The sequence below is a fragment of the Sparus aurata genome, chromosome 21, assembly GCF_900880675.1.
Source record: "Sparus aurata chromosome 21, fSpaAur1.1, whole genome shotgun sequence".
NCBI classification, from domain to species: Eukaryota; Metazoa; Chordata; class Actinopteri; order Spariformes; family Sparidae; genus Sparus; species Sparus aurata.
Window position 1 is genome coordinate 3,457,848 of NC_044207.1, and position 6,007 is coordinate 3,463,854.

Sequence of the window (6,007 nt, forward strand, 5' to 3'; positions counted from 1 at the left end):
GTTTTACATCCATCTCACTTCTGTGGGTTTATTTTCCTGTTACTTTCAGTTATAGCCAACCATGTAATTTAATTCATAAATCTTGTCAATATTACGAATTAAGATTACCCCTGACGATATCTTATGCGTCAGTGCTAGCTTTTTAGGTATCGCAATTTAGTATTCTGCTAATTGCTTCAGGTTCCTGTCCAGTCAGAATGTGTTTTCCGCTGCTCTGACAGTCTTGTCAGTGCGTTTACATGACACTCAAGAAAACCGAATTACTGGGTTAGTCTGACTATGATCAGATTTTTAAAATGCATGTATACACCTTAGTCTGACTAAAATCGGACTGGATTGGATTTCTCATAGTCCGATTAAAACAGCTAGATTATTCAGTTGATAGTCGCATTACTCCTGCATGTATACGTTCAATCAGATCGGATCAGATTTTGCGTTCTGCGTAGGCTCAAGATTTTTTTCCCGGGGCCGTGAGCCAGAAGTAGAAGGACAGCGGCGGCATCTTTCAATCAGAATCACCGCAAGTAAGAGCGCCATTGTGCATCTAGTTTGTGTAATTATCATGAACACCATATACAAAATGTACAAAGATGTAGCTTCATCTCGCTCTTCGTACGTCATCTTTCTGGAATGCCAAGGCAGAGTTTGTTGTTGCTGGTGACGTAAAGAGGTCAGCCAGAGGTGGCCCTATTACCACTAGTTGAAATGGGTACAGCACCACCTATCTGATGGGGTATGACATGCTTCGGCCAATAATCCAATTTCTCACCGGCATGTATACTCGGACAATTGCAGTTGTCTGATTGAGTAGCATAGTCGAACTATGGCTGTAATCGGACTAAGCTTTGCATGTAAACGTACTGTGTGTAGGCTGTTTGTACAAGGTTCCATGACACTGAGCGAAGAAACACTAACAACAGGGAACATTACATAACTGATGAATTATATCTTTAAATAAAATAACAATAAATGTGTAGTTTATGACAGAACAGCACCTTTTTGAATTTATTTAGTGTACTGAAGTATAAATGAAAAACTGAATGAATCAGAAGCCATTTTCACATATGAACCAAATGTCCAGAGAATCTGTTCTGGAACATTATGTAACCACAGTTTCCCTTTAGGAGTTGTAGAGCACAACAGGAGATGGTCCGTGTCAGACGGGTTCCCACCAACTGGAAGTGCTTTGGTTGTTTAAGGCAGAAGGGTGGTGCCTAGGTGGAGGTTGCTGGAAGAGGAGGAGGAGGACAAATCTGTGTTGATGACCGTTGATTACCGTTTTTGTATTTGGTATTACATCATACTGTAACACTACAAGCAAGAGTGTAAAACAACATGCAAGCAAGCAGCACAGAGTACAAAGCAGCAACATTCCACCCAATTGCTCACTGTGATTTCTCTGCTGTGTTCAGACATTGGCTTAATCAGACAGTGTAGACATCTGCATTCACACATTCAGCTCCTGTCAGGGTAGCAGTGCATGAGTCAAAGGTTCCAGATGTGCAGCAATTTGCTTTAATATTTTCTATTTTTCTCTTTTTTGCATATAGTAATTTACTTGTAAAAAATAAACAGATAATTAATACATTAATGAAATGGTGCAAAAATAAAAAATAAAATCAGAAATTCTAGGTCAAAGAAATAAAAATAAATTGCACATTACTGAAGGCTCGAGTTCTCAAGCTGTAAAACTTAAATAAAGGACACATTAGTCGGCTTCCGGCTGAAACTGCAATCAGCTGTGTGTAGAATGATTATTATTTTATTTCATTGTGCTAACATTGTCTATGTACTTATATATGCGTACCACAGAAATACATGAAATGTACCATCATTCTGTTTCAGCTATGTTTCTAAGAGTTTTTTAAAATGGTGTGTTGGCATCGGAAAACTGTGCTGCAGGTATACAGGGTTTGGCAGGTGGTGGAGAATGAATGCGAAGAAGTGAATGGATTCTGGAAGATGTGGTCATTCAATGCATGTTGTGTGACAGCAATGAAAAATGATTCACTGTTTGGTCCATATAGACGTTTGTTTTAGTCTGTCAGTCAGAGAGTTTTGACTTCAGCTCGGACTGATGCATGTTAGCAATCAAACAAAACAAAATAAAACCAGTGTTTCCCTTAACAATGCACAACGTGACACTTTGGTCAGCAGGAACAATACAGAGGTATGGTTGTGGCCATATGCGTCTGTCAGGACACTTCACAGTGTTTTTCTATTGTTAAGACACATTTCTTGAAATTATGCTTCATTTAATCTAAAAGTCTAAATACAACTGCACACTTATCTTTACATCAAAACCAAACGTTAAAAAACAAGTTAAGCCAACAATTCTCTTCAACATCACAGGCAATATTAGCCACAGCCAGATAGTGGGAGCAAACCCCACTGTGTGTCTAATCCAAACCCTAGCAAGATTCACTCGCAGTATCTAAGCAAGCCTTCTCCATCGCCTTAAGGAGGTAAACACAGATGTAGATGTCTTGGTCATGCAGAAAATATACTGATGTTCATATGGGCTTCTGGACAAGCTACACTATCAATGATTCTGAGTTGATCACTTTCTAAGTGATCACACGGTGCAGACAGTGATCAATAAAGGAATTAGTGTGGATTCTTTCACCAAAAGTTCGACAAAACTGAATCATGTGTCCAGAAGGTTTTCTCTTTGTCCATGTGATCAGTAGCAAACTTCAGTAGAGCTTTAAGGTGCTGCGTCTAACAAGGCAGCCTTGAGAGAACTGCGCAACTTGCTACATATACAGAGAGGGCAATAGTATGCCCTAAAGTAATATTTTAGGGCATACTATTAGTATATACTGTAATTCATTTAAAGACATATGAGGCCTTTGTTTCTTTTCAACAATTTCATACATCATAGAACATGAAGTATTTTTTAGAGATATATGTTTAAATCAAACTGTAATTTTCTAAGTAAAAAAATTCAGGCTGCTGAATTATGACTAGTGATGGTCAGGAGGCTCCTGTAAATCAGGTAAGCAGTGTTCGTCTGCAGTCTACTATAGTTTAGCTCCTCTGCTAAATTAGTTGGACAGTGAATCTGATTTCAATGCCAAAAGAAACTGAAGTAAAAAACAGTTATATTAAAATTGTCCATATTAGTCACTTATTTTAATGCCCCTGTACACCCGTGGAAGGGTTTGGACGCATGACCTCAGTATTCATGTAAGCTTTTGAGAAAAAACTGTCTTTTAATACATGCATGATTTTACTTTCTATACAAAACTTCATGTAGCTGATTTACACATCACACAAACAGAGGCTGAGTGACCAAATTTCTTTTCTGTTTATTTTTGCAGCCATTTCTGTAATTTTCTCTAAATGTGCTGTCAAATCGATGGAGATATTCTAATTTGCTTGTGTTTTGTCTATTTGTGTTTACATATATTGGATGTACTAAGGCAAACAAACAAAATAGTCACTTTGTTTCTCTTGCTGTAGGCAGAAAATGGAGGTCTACTTCATCCCCACTACCTGTAAAAATCCCCAAAAGATATTTTGTTTTTGTAAATAGCCTATAAACCTCACAGAGAAAATTTAAATTGTTTTTTTCATTTAACGTGCTGTCATTCTAGTACTGAACTTAAACAGTTACAATGTAGGTTTAAATGTGCTATTTGTAAGAAAAGTTGATTTTGAGTCTCAGTTGGGGGGGCGACTTGTCCTATAATCCCAACTCATCGGTTTTTGATGAGTTAGGACATCCAGAGCACATTATTATCATTATTTTATGAATTTGGGAATCAACTTTTCTTACAAATAGCATTGTTAATGGATCCTTGTACTTACTTTGTTCCTCAAATTTGCGTATAATAGTATCCAGGAAAGTATTCTGGGGTGCCACATGGCCCCGTCTCACTGGCATGGTTCAGAGTCTGTTGTTGGAGCCTCCTTTGGCTGTGATTGGCTAAAACCTTAGCTGTTCTGTCAAACAAGCTGCTCTTTTACACACTCGTTGTTTCTAGCACATTTATATTTTATCAGAAGTTAAAAAGAGCTGTTGGAGTTTGGCTTTGTTGGTTCTTCTGTCTTCATTCTCTGGTCAAGCTTTGCCACGTCCCCTTGTCCTTTTCCCTCTCATCTTCTCGGATTCCTCTCTCTCTCTGTCCTGACTGTGCAGGTCCACCTTTAATCTGAATCGTCGGCTTTGATTGGTCCGTGCAATATGTTGGCTATACAGATATAATAGCAGCACTTAGTAGCTTTTAGGCTACGACTGCTTCTAGTGTTGCTGCTACAATTATTATGCCTGGGAAGCAGGTGATGCATATTCTATAATTTATAATCGTCAGATCATTTAGATAATATGTTAGGGGTTTAACAGTACACAGAGATCAGGGTTTGTAGGGGGAAAACAAAAGACCCCAAATACATAAGGCTAGGTTTCTTCTCATTTATTTTCAACGGACAGTAGTACAGTTATACTTTGTTCTACCGAGTTGAGACATTAGAAATATTAAAAATCGAATAGAAAAAAATATGTGAAAAGAAAAACAGAAGAAAAGAGAAAAAAAAAGAAAAGCAAATACATAGTTACAGATTATAGAGGTTATGTATCTAACTGATTGGAAAGCCACAGTAAGCAGTAATGTGTTACGCCCTGATTTAAATGAGCTGACTGGTTCAGCAGACCTCATTGAGGAAGTCTGTTCACAGGTGAGGAGCATGAAAACACAAAGCTGCTTCATTTTCTTTGTTAGTGCATCAAGCAGTAAACAGTGAACATCATTTCTATGCACGGCTGAGACTGATTATAAACAGTTTGATTTCTTGCCTCACTCTAGTGACTAATACATCTGTGTTTCCACTAACATTTAACTGTGAAACAACAGTGTCACACCCTACCGGCCCGATCCACCACACACTCTTAAACTTTCCTTTGCAGCTGATTTAAAGGAGAACTTCGGTCGATTTAAACATGCAGCTTCATTGCTCAAGCTACCCTTGACTTGCCAGTACCGAAGACGCGAACACATTTGGTCCAGCCATTACAGAGCTCCGTGAACGGAGACTTAGCATTGAACGCTAACAGCATGGGGTCAGAACTTTACACTGTGTTTTAAGCGTCTTAACATGCTCCACATCTCACACCAAAAGTTATGCAACATCAGCAGACACCTTACAACACAGCACTGTAGCGTGTATGACTCAAAATGAATAAAAAAGTAGTTAAAATAGTGTGTTTGTGCAAGGAGCTACTTACCTGTTTGTTGACATCGGTGTCTTCCGGTAGCTACACCAAACTAGCATATCCATCGAGTGTGCACTTAACAGGCTTAACAGGCTATTGTAAGGCTCATGGCTCATGACAGGCTGTAACATGGACATGTACATTATGAACAGAAACACGAAAATGCTGGAATACGTTTCCGTCTCCGCCAGTGAGGGAGTAAGCGCATGCTTGACGGATTGACTAGTTTGGTCTAGCTACCGGAAGACGCGGATGTCAACAAACAGGTACGTGGCTGCTTGCACAAACACACTGTTTTAACTACTTTTTTATTCAGTTTGAGTCATACACGCTACAGTGCTGTGTGCTAAGGTGTCTGCTGATGTTGCATAACTTTTGGTGTGAGATGTGGAGCATGTTAAGATGCTTAAAACACAGTGTAAAGTTCTGACCCCATGCTGTTAGCGTTCAATGCTAAATCTGCGTTCGCGGAGCTCTGTAATGGTTGGACCAAATGTGTTCGTGTCTTCGGTACCGGCAAGTCAAGGGTAGCTTGAGCAATGAAGCTGCATGTTTAAATCGACCGAAGTTCTCCTTTAAAGCAGGCGATGGGTGGGACCTCTACCTCAGCTGTCTCTTGTGTGCGTACCACATCACAGTATCTTCTTCTCTGTCCTCGGCATTTGGAAGGCACATTACTGACACTTCCTGGATTGGTGTGTTGAGCAGAACAGTTGTGCTTTTGTCCAGGTACATGTGCTTTCGCCTTGTGGGACGAATATATGTACTCAAACACCCCTATCATATATAATT

General features: G+C 39.3%; 1 pseudogene; it reads right to left on the reverse strand.

Annotated features, from left to right (window-relative positions):
- The window catches only part of LOC115572317 (potassium voltage-gated channel subfamily H member 6-like), a 105,353-nt pseudogene extending 101,464 nt beyond the window's left edge, over positions 1-3,889 (reverse strand).
- Positions 3,890-6,007: the final 2,118 nt, after the last annotated feature.